Here is an 11,177-nt window from a genome sequence, read left to right as displayed (position 1 = left end):
TATAATGAATTATAAACATTATAAAGTATTGTCTATATTATTTCATAATAGGGGACACCTGAATGTACGGCACCACTATAGCTTCAAAGATTGCTTTAACGGCGCTAGTCTTCAAATTAAGACAATATCAACTCAGTGAATTGAAAGAACTTCATATTTAAGTATAAAACATTTTTAAGAGTTTGTGGTTAGAAGCTTGATATGAATTAGAGAACCAAGGGCTAGAAGAGCTACCGCTGGAACTCATTTACCACCAAGATGCAGCATCAAAAGCCAGCAGGCAGTACCGAAGTGCTTGTTGTGTGTAAGAGCATCTACGTTAGCCCTACTGAGAAAATAGCAGTCTCTGCCCTACAGTTCGGTTGCATTCTGGAAAGAAACAGCTTAATTGGATTTTTAAAATAACAGAACAAGCAATATGTTAATTTGAGACGGTCAAACAAAGTACCATTTAAGTTATATTTTTCATTTTAATTGTAAACAAGAAAACTGGGTCTGTTCAATAGACTCACAATGTAATTTTCAGCTTTTAACAAAGTAGACTTGCAGTATCACATCCATGAAAATACAACTTTTTCTCCTCACAAGTAATTTGAGAATTTTTAAAACTTATTTCCAGAAGGTAAAGATATTTTTCCCAGGCTTTTTTGAAGTAACCCGCAGGTTATCCCCCAGTTGTAGTCATTTATGACTGCCACATAGGAACTGTTTTGTAGGCAAAATTTGGCTATTTATCATTTATAACACTTTCTGAGTCAGAAACACCTGTTCACAAAATTTTCCTTCATCTCTCCTCTTGACAAATGGAACTTTCTGGAAGAGGACTAACAAGCACCACTGTTCAGTCACCACTTCACCCAGAATTTTAAAAACACCTTCGATGGAGAAATAGGCCTTATTATTATACATTGGGTCAAAATTGTATAGCTTTCCATAGGTTTCAATAGCTCTTAAATTTTAATTTTTTTTCTGTCTATAATACTATTTACAGGTGCTGCAAGAACTTTGCTGACAGGTGTTCACATGTTTAAATTTGAATGTTGCATATTAAGTGGGGAAAATAATGGGGTGAAATTATGCAATGATACTTCCTCTCATGAGTTCAATTCATTTCACATTTCTAGGAAAGATGACCATGAGAGAAAGATAGCCGTGACCATGTTCTTCACCTGATACAGAGTTCCCAAAGAAAAAACATAATTTTCCCCAATGTTTCCTTTTACAAAGCAAAGTATTCACCAATTAAAGTTTTTGTGAACTGAGGTGCCAATGTATGTAAGTTATAACCTTTGGGTTTTCTTTTCAAAAACAATTTAAGTGATGTTTTATGGTTTTTGTGGGGTTGTGCATTGTCTGACAGATTATAAACTGTTATTCTTAAAACCTAGAATATCTGTTTACTTTCTAAAAATGAAAAGCAACTAATGTGACTATTTAAATACCAATTTTCTCCTAGAATATTAACTTTGATGGGAAATGGTTAGGTATATCTGATAGTGTCAATTAATATTTATAACAATCATTTTGTCCATTTGCCTAGTGCCACTTTTATTCATAAAAAGAGGAAGGAAAAGAACATAATTCAGAAATTATAGAAAAATAAAAAGTCCCCCATATAGATAGATATAATAAACAGTACTATACCCTTGATTTTACTGTGACTAGCTTCCTTTCATTATTTTTATAAGAAATTCAGGCAAACCATATAATTGTATATATTAAGAAACACATGGAAAAATTTTACATTTTAGAAACATTTCTCCAGTCCTCCTTCTTTGTATGTCATTTTCCTATTATATGTAAAAAGAACCAAGGCAAGCTATGCTCGTATGATTACTCTTTTAAAAGAGCAGGCACTGAATTCTATACATATATCACTATATACAAGTTCTTATATTTAATAAAATGAGGTATTATGACTGTAAATTCTTTTTTAAAACTACAGTCTAATTGCTCTGGCCAATCCCATAAATTACAAAGAGCAAGTTTTACATTTTTCTAGAGATAGGTGAGAAGAGTATATCACATGATACAATTTTGGTTTTTTTAGAGCTAGAAAATTATTGGAGATGTTCTCCATCCACACTCCACAGCAGTGGGTCCAACCATTTTGGTACTAGGGACCAGTTTTACATATGACAATTTTTTTTTCACCAAAAGGGACAAGTTTAAGGGAATTACATTCACCACATATAGTCTCTCTACTATCATCGCTGCCTTGTCCTATATAATTAAATAATTACGCAGCTCACCAAAATGCAGAATCACTTGCTACTGACTGATAATTTTGGCATGAGTCTCCAGGCATTGTGTCCCGGGATCTCTGCACTGTTCAAACTCTCGGCAAATGTTAATCCGCATCTGAAGCTGCTCACCAGCACTGGTATCACTGCCTCAGCTGAACCTCAGCTCTTCAGGCCTTGGCTTCTCATGAAGTGTACACAGCCTTCAGAGCTGACATGAGCAGCTCCCACTAAGGATGGCAGGTGTGAGAGCATCTAATTCGGAAGAGCTGATGAGTGGTAGAGGTGAGGCTGCAGTTTCAGCATTGGAGAGTTACTGCAACTCTACATGAAGCTTCTCTGGCAGACTGCTCACCTTCTCTGTGACCATTTCCAACTAGGTTACAACCTGGTTTGGACTGTAGTCCAGGAGCTGGGGACTCTAGAGCATGCCGTTTATGTTATCCCTAGTTTTTGCCTGAAGAATGAATTGCAGTGCAGAGGGAAAAATCAGATCCATGAAAACTGAATCTTGTTTTTTCTTTCTTTTTTAAAAATATGTTTGGTTGTTACAAGGTCTCACTATGCAGCTTGGACTTGTAGTGATCCTCCTTTTTTCAGCCTCTCCATGCTGGGATTACAGGCATGCACTACCAAACCCAGACTCTTTGGCCGGCTCAGCCCACCTTGGGTGTGGGGCTGGAGGAGCACGTTGTGCTGGGGATTGAACCACAATCCCTGGGCTTTTTTAAGCTTTCCTAAGCAATCACTTTAGTCCACTGAGTTATCTCGCCAGCCCCTGAATCTTAGATTTTGAAATGTATTTACATTTTAATCTATCAAGTTCAATCATATATATCATAACCATATAAAATTTTCATATGTGAGCTTTTAACACAAAGTATTTTTGGCTAATGGTAGTTTGCATTGAATCTATAGTATACTTCTTGAAGTTTCTGAGCTGATATTTGGCATGCTATCTCAGATACATATTTTCCATGAATAAATCAGATTATAAATCTTTTAGTACCTTTGTCTTTCAAATTTGCCAAGGAAAGGTAAAATCAGAATGTCATATAGCTTTGGAACAAATGATTGGTTAGTGAAATATGTGACTTTAGTTCCAATAGGAAAGGTTTTCAAACTAGACAAAGTAATGACAATAATGATGTAATACTGAACATTATATTTTTATTTATTACTATACATAGTAAAAACTAATGCTCTCTATTGTATGATACTTCTTACTTTTAAAAAATGTAGAACAATAGTCAAACTCTCATAATCTGAGAGAATAACCTATTTAATTCATCTCTGAGTCCAAAAGAGATTTATAGTGCATGGAATGTTTAAGGAGCTCAGCCAGTCTTCTGTTTTGCTTAGTGAAATTTTATCTTAACATGATTATATGTATTTGAATTATCCTTCTTACTTTCAGGCTGCAAGACTAATTTTTTTATGTATTTTAGAGAAAAACTGAAATAGGTGAACAAAAATAAAGAAAGAGTTTTTTAACAGGATGCTATAGTTGGATGTTTTGTCCTGCAATGGTTTATATTTTGACGGCTCAGCAGGATGGAGGCGCAGCAGTGTAGAGGTGTGGGCTAGACTGCGTGTGCTGAAGCTCGGTGTGCAGGAACATTGCCTCCTTCACACTCTCTGGATTGTTCCCTACTGATGTGATCTTTCCCTTTTGTATGCATTTTGACCATGATAGCAGCTGGCATGAGATGCTCATGAGGGTAAGCTGACTCTCTGTCTCTCTCTGTGTCTGTCTCTCTCTCTGTGTCTGTCTGTCGGTCTGTCTGTCTGTCTGTCTGTCTGTCTGTCTGTCTGTCTCTCTCTCTCTCTCTCTCTCTCTCTCTCTCTCTCTCTCTAATGTATTTGTACAAGGTCTCATTATGCAGCTCAGACTCACAGTGATCTTCCTATTTTCATCCTCACCCGTGCTGGGTAACACGCATATGCCACCAGCCTGGTCCTGGTAGCTGGCTCAGTGCACCTGGGGGCAGGGCCGGGGCCTATGACAAAAGTCATCAACGATGAATATTGTCTGCTGCCTAATAACTGAGGACTGAGAAGCAAAGCAAAGCTGACTTAGTAGACTGAAGGTAGATGTGCTCACAGACAGGTGGAAGACAGAGCCAAGTTGGATAAATCTAAAATAGATTGAGAGGAAAATGGAAGACAATAGGCCCGGAACACTTTTAATAAGGGCTGAGCTATGACACAGAGCCAAAGAGAGAAGGAAAGTTTGCTGAGAAAGGCAAGTGAGATAGGCAGTCAGCACACCGTGTGCTGCCAGGAATGACTAACTGAGGCCATGGTAAGTTTTGATGGAGAGGGAAGCAGGAGATTTTCTGAAATGTCAAGAATAATATGGAATTTTCATTAATTTTCCAGATATGAATGTTTTTTTCTCTTATTTTAAGTCCTTTGAGATGGATGTATAGAATTCTAAAAGACCATTTTTTTCTTCACAATAACTAATGTACTGCACATTTTTCCAACAATAACTTTCACAAGCTATTGTTTCCTTTTTATTTGTTTAGGCTGTTCCTTTATAAGCACAGCTATTTGGAGTATTTTTCAGTCCTTTCATTTTCCTTATCAAAGTGTCTCTTTTGACTCTCCTATACAAAAACTCTGTAGCAGTGCTATTACCATGATATAAGCTTTAATTATCTCTATGGACATATTTGAGCCCATTAAAAATGGAAAAAATATGTCAAATATGTTGTAAAAGCACATTTTCAGTTGGAATTGAGGTACATTAATATATTTCCCCAATCCTGTAATCTGTTTTAGAGCCTCGACTTAAATTATAGCTTACATTGGAAAGTGTCCACTAACTTTTAAATAAATTGCAGTCAAGACCATGTTCTGCTGTTACCAAAAGCACAGGAAGCAAAAACAAAAACAGCAAGATGGAAGCACTTCACACTAAAAAGGTCCTGCAAACAAAGGACAAAATAAATACGGTGAAAAGAAAACCTATAGAATTGGAAGAAATATTTGCAAACTATGTGTCTGATGAGTTTTTTAGTATATAGAATAAGTTAGAAACTATAACAACACAATATTAAAAAAACCTAAACAAATACTTGGAATAGACCTAAATAGACATCTCATCAGTGAAAACATACAAATAACCAACAGATATATGAAACATGGTCACAACTATTAATCATCAGGGGAGCGTATATAAAAAACACAAAGACGTATCATTTCACTCTACCAGGAATGGCTAGTATCAAAAAAAATAATTGATAAAAAGTTCTGGCAAGCCAATGAAATAGGGAAAACTTCGTATATTAGTGAAATCATCTAAAGTAGTACAACTATTGGGGAAACAATACAGCAATTTCATACAAGAATTAAAAACTGAACTGTTAGCAAAATGCTGGGGGTCAGCTTGAGGTGGTTGTTCTGCTGCACTGCGTTCTGGTCTCCCTCAGTTATTGGATCCTCCCCAAGAACACTTGCGATGAGGAGCACAGGCAGGACTCGGGGCAAAAGGCAGCAGTTTCAGCAAGTGTGTTTACTGAGAAACAAGCTCAGTGCACTTTAAGCAAGGCTTTTATAAGCAGGGATCGTACACATGGAAGTGATCCAAGCTGGCAGGGCAGAGGTGGCAACTGTCAGTAAGAGGAGAACACTCTCAGGAGATGGAGGTGCTGCAAAAGGCAAGAGCAGCGTGCTCCTGCTCTGGAGGAGACTTCCGTTTTATGAGAAGTTGAGGAGTGGCTCAGAGTGGAAGCTAACAAGATTGCTTTCCAGTAGTGGGCATTATGACCACCTGTTGATAGAGCAAGTTTTTAATTTATATAGATATAGTTAAAACTGGCTTGGTGTCCAAGCCCATCAGAATCACAAGGCGAACGTATGTGAATGGGGGCACAGTGCTCCTACTTGGTCACCAGAGTTTAGCAGAGGGCTTAAGACCCAAGGTGTGGCTGTGTGGATTAAAACTAGAAAACTGGTAGGAGAGGAAAATTGCAAAGGGACCAGAATGCTTTCCCTAGAGAAGCTTGAGAGTGCAAACTTAGGAAATCAGGGCCATTGTCTTTTTTTTGAAACTCTCTCAGGGCACAGCTGCCAGCCTCCTGGATCCAGTTTAATTGTGGCCATCTCCTTTCCCAGAGCTGTCATATGATCTAGCAGCCCTGCTAGTGAGTACATATCCAAAGGAAATGAAGTCTGTTTGACAAAAGATATCTGCACTTCCATGTTTATTAAATGCATGATTTACCATAGACAAAAAAAGAAATACCGAAGCACCCAGCATCTGACGACTAGATGAAGAAAACAGGTTGTAAGTACAATGTGGAGTATTATTCTTTCATTAAAAGAGTGAAACTTCATCACTTGTAACAAGTAGGGAACCGGAAATCATTCTGTTAAGTAAAATAAGTCAGATACAGAAAGACACATATTGCATGATTCCACTCATATAGGAAATATTGAAATTTTTACTTTATGTAGTTAGTAGAGCGTGAAAGAAAGGTCGGGAGTGGGCAATTGATACATACACAGTTACAGTTTTTTTAATTTTTGTTTAGTGATACGGGGGATCGAACTCGGAACCTTGTCCTTGCCAGGCAGGCACATGTGCCGCTGAGCTATCTCTTCAGCCCACCCAATTATAGTTAAATGATATCATAGCATCTAATGATAATGGTAATGATTATAGATACTATAATACACTTCTATTGTTGAAAGGAAGAAAGATTTTGATTATTTTCACCTAGAAAAATGTTAGAGAAGACAGGTATGTTTAATCAACTTAAATACAGCATTGTACCCATGTACTGAAACACTGTATAGAAACTCATAAATATATGGTATTTATGTTACTATGATCCAGTTAAAATCAATTTAATTCTATAAGAAGAGAAAGACAGTACTGGTCAGTAGCAGAGTATATTTGTAAGGATTTGCATGGGCCTAGGTAGGTAGAGTCTCCAGGACTGAAAAAAATATATGATAGAAACAAAGATTTAAAAGAGAAAAATAAAAAAGAAAGTATGCCTTTAAAGCATTTTTTTCAGAGAAAGGAATACCCTTTTTTGTACATAAATACATTCAATAGTTTTTAAATGTATTTTAATGTTTTTGCATTTTTATCTTCTGCTGTGATAACCAATTTTCTCCAGCATACTTAGAATATTGACCTCTTCTATCAAAGTAAACTGAATTGGTTATTTTCTCTAGTATTCTATAAATTTAACACTTACAAAATATATTCCTTTGGACTCAATTAGAAGCACCGTTGGAACTATGTGCAGATCTGCCAGGTTCTTGTTTAAATAAAACATCATTATACAAAATTGCACTCAGGGCTATGGTTCTCTGCAAAGTGTTGTGTAGCAGGAATATGAAAAACTTGCTCTATGTGTAGAATGAATCTTTTACTTCTCAGTTTAAGTTTGCTTTGTTTTTCTTTGTAATAGTTTAAGAAACAATAATGCTAAGGTTGTCGTGATAGAGAAAATAGGTGAGGAGAAGAAGCAAATGTGCCACAGAAAGGCAACACAGTCATCCTGCATGCAAAGGACGTTTCCTTCACAGAGCTGCTGGGTCTGCAGAAACTCAGGGAACAGGAACTGTTGTCAAGTGACACTACCCAATTATCTGCTCCTTAAGAAACACTAGGGGAGTACTTAGCATGTGTTTATAAAAATGTTTTGTGTATTAAACAATGGCATGCACTGCTAGATTAACATGGTGTGGCTCTGACAAGAGGAATCAAGGCAAATTGTTAATTGTTAGAAACCAGAATGAAAGTTAAGTGGAACAATATCTCTTCATTCAATGTCCTGAATCAAACTTGAGAATAGATTTTAGGTAAACTAACAAATTTACTTAACTAACAAGTGATGACAATCATAAAAAGACACACGAAAGGGATGGCATCTTTTAGGAAGGTGTTTGGGAAAAGCAGAAAGCTTAGAAAAATAAAATCCTGATACAGGAATGTAGCTCAGCAAACAGCACCTTCCTGGCAAGTGGGAGGTCCTGAGTTCAACTCCTGGTTTCAATCAATCAATCAATCAATCAATCAATCAATCAACAAATTAATGCTTTAAGAGTGTCTTTAAGAGTCTGGGAGACAGCGTAGTGGGATAAGCGCTTGCCTGGCGAGCGCAAGGCCTAGAGTTCCATCCTCGGTTCCGCCAAAAAAAAAAAAAAAAAAAAAAAAAAAAAAAAAAAAAAAAAAAGTATCTTTAAAAACATAGAAAAAATGACTTTGTAGAGATGACAGACTAATATTCAAAGTGTTGTAGCTTTTAAATTACAATAAAGAATAGGTTGATTGCACCCCAATATATGAGAAGTCATATAATTAAATCACAGCATAAATTAAAAGTACCATGTTGTTTATCAAGGTCTAAGGCTGGAACAGGAATAGTAACTTAAAGTTAATTAAAATAAATTTAATTGTAGAAATTAATCATGAAACATTCTGTGTCAGTGAAAAATCAATTTATTTTTCTGATGAATTTTTCATTCTTGTATATGGTTGGCAATTTTCAAGACAATGCGAAGAAGACAAAACAGCAAATAGCTTCTCAAAATAATTTTGATTATGAAACATTGCTCCTTCTTGCTGTCAAGAGGAAAATATTAATTACATTCTACAAATTATCAAAATGTAATTATGCTTAAAAGTGACAACTGATGCCTGAGTTTTATGACTGATTTCTACCTCTATTTTTATACAATCTCTTTTTCATTAAATGCTAAAATAATTAAGAAATACAGCATTTTAAAATGATTTACAAGAAACACAGAAATTTGAGTTTTTTCTGGGCTAAAACCAACATTGGAAAGTATTTGACCAATGTGACTGGTCCATACCTCCTCCTCCTCCTCCTCCTCCTCCTCCTTCTTTTCTATTTAGTATAGGGTCTATAAGATCTCACTACACAGATTCTCCTGCTTTCAGCCTCCTATGTGCTGGGATTACAGGTGCACACCACCACACCCCAGTCTCAGTCACCATTTCAGTGCATGCCAGGGATCAAACAGCAGTCCCTGTGTCTGCCTAAGCAGGCACTTTAATCTGCTTAGCTGTCTGGCCTGCCCCCTGCTGCTTGATAGAAGGAGAAGAAAATATCTATTTCAATAACTGATTTAACATTATGAGTCTGATTTAGTAGTGAGACCTTGAGCACCCTGTAGACCCTTCCCTAAAATACAATAATAATAATATTATTAATAATAATAATAATAATAGATTTAAAACTCCTAAGTTAAAATTCACATTCTTATATTAAAAACCAGAAGACAGAGCTAAGTTCTCAACTATTGTGCAAGGGAAATCAACCACATATGAGGAAATAGACATGTGTACACAAGTTGTAAGTGTGTTTTATTAGAGGGGATTCTCCAGAGACACAGCATGGACAGGATGTGGGTGTGGTGAGATTAATCCTATCAAATCGGTTCATGAAGTAAAACGGGCTGACAAGTTCCAAATCTGCAAGCGAGGCTGGTGTGCTGGAGACACAGGGAAGTGCCAGCGCGGCAGTTCAGGTCTGAAAGCTCTCATCTGACAAAATTGCTGCTTGCTCAGAGGAGGTTCATTATTTGTTCTATTAGGTACTTCAGTTAATTGAATGAAGCCCCACTCACATTCATAGTAGGCAATCTTCTTTATTCCAGACAACAATTTAAATTAATCTCTGCAAAACCATTGCCACAGAAGCATCCAGAATAGTTGAAACTCATATCTGGGGCAATGTGCCATCCAAATTGACTTACAAAATGAACCATGTTATGTGTGACGTAAAATGATCCTAGAAATTAGTCTTGATTCAAATTATGTTCAAGTTAGCTTCACATAAAATCATTAAGTATTATGTTTAAATGGAATTCTTATGTGGGAAATCAGAGGATTCTGGGATTAAAACAGAAATTTATTTCTGCATTATATTCTTTCACTTTGACCCTCTGCTGGAGGAAATTTGATAGAAGATTTTGGCCAAAACAAATCTCTTCAAGTGCAGATTTTCAAAATCTCCAAAATTTCCACTTAATACAGTTGGCATTCTCGGTTTCAACAACACTTTCAAAGACGTCCACCTCAAGACACCAGACCTTCCAGCATGTCCTCGGCCTTTCCTCCTGGTCACAGAGAAAGTGTGTAAGCAGATAAAAGTCCCTTGATCTTCCTGATACTGCTAAGATTGGTTCAGATATTTCTCTCCTTCATCTCTATTCCTGTGCAGTCAGCTGTCTGCTGTCCCACTGTACATCTCTATTTGCACATCCTGCAAACACCTGAAACTTAGCTCTGTTGAACAGTACAACTAAAATCAGATTTTTCTTGTGTTCTCTCAGAAAAAAAAAATCACCATTTACTAGAATTTTTATCCCAGTGTGAGGTAGACTGTGATCGTCACTTCCTATAGATGCTGCACATTGCGTACATCCATCTCCACATCCACCATCATGATATTAATGCAAACCCTCTTGTCTGAATCACTAAATGACTTTCTAAAGTTTCGATCATTTAATAGAGATCTATTACTGGAAAGGTATTCCCTTCTAGTTCCTCCTTCTGAGTACTTTTCCAAGATTCTTTTGCTGCACAGGCAAGCTGATGTCATGAAGTGAACAATTTTTAGACTATCACACCACCCTCATACCTCCAGGCTTATGAAGGGACTATTAAAATGAAAAAGTATGTCTCACTGAGTGTCATTTAGTATATCAGAAGGAATCCGGCAGACATTTGCACTTTTGTGTCTCCACTCAGATGTTCCTCAATATCAGTGATGGGATTATTTGAAAAAAGTTCAAATATTTGTCAAAATTAGTTCCATAAGGCTCAGTTCCAGGATCGACTGGTACTAAACAGATGGCGAAATTTCTTCTCAAAAGAACAACTTGGATGGGGGAAAGGAGAAAAGAGAAGGGGAAAGGAGAAAAGAGAAGGGGGAAGGAGAA

This window comes from Octodon degus, unplaced genomic scaffold (assembly GCF_000260255.1).
Source record: "Octodon degus isolate 3935 unplaced genomic scaffold, OctDeg1.0 scaffold00106, whole genome shotgun sequence".
Lineage (NCBI taxonomy): Eukaryota > Metazoa > Chordata > Mammalia > Rodentia > Octodontidae > Octodon > Octodon degus.
The sequence above is the reverse complement of the archived record's forward strand: the minus strand, read 5'-3'. Positions refer to the sequence as shown.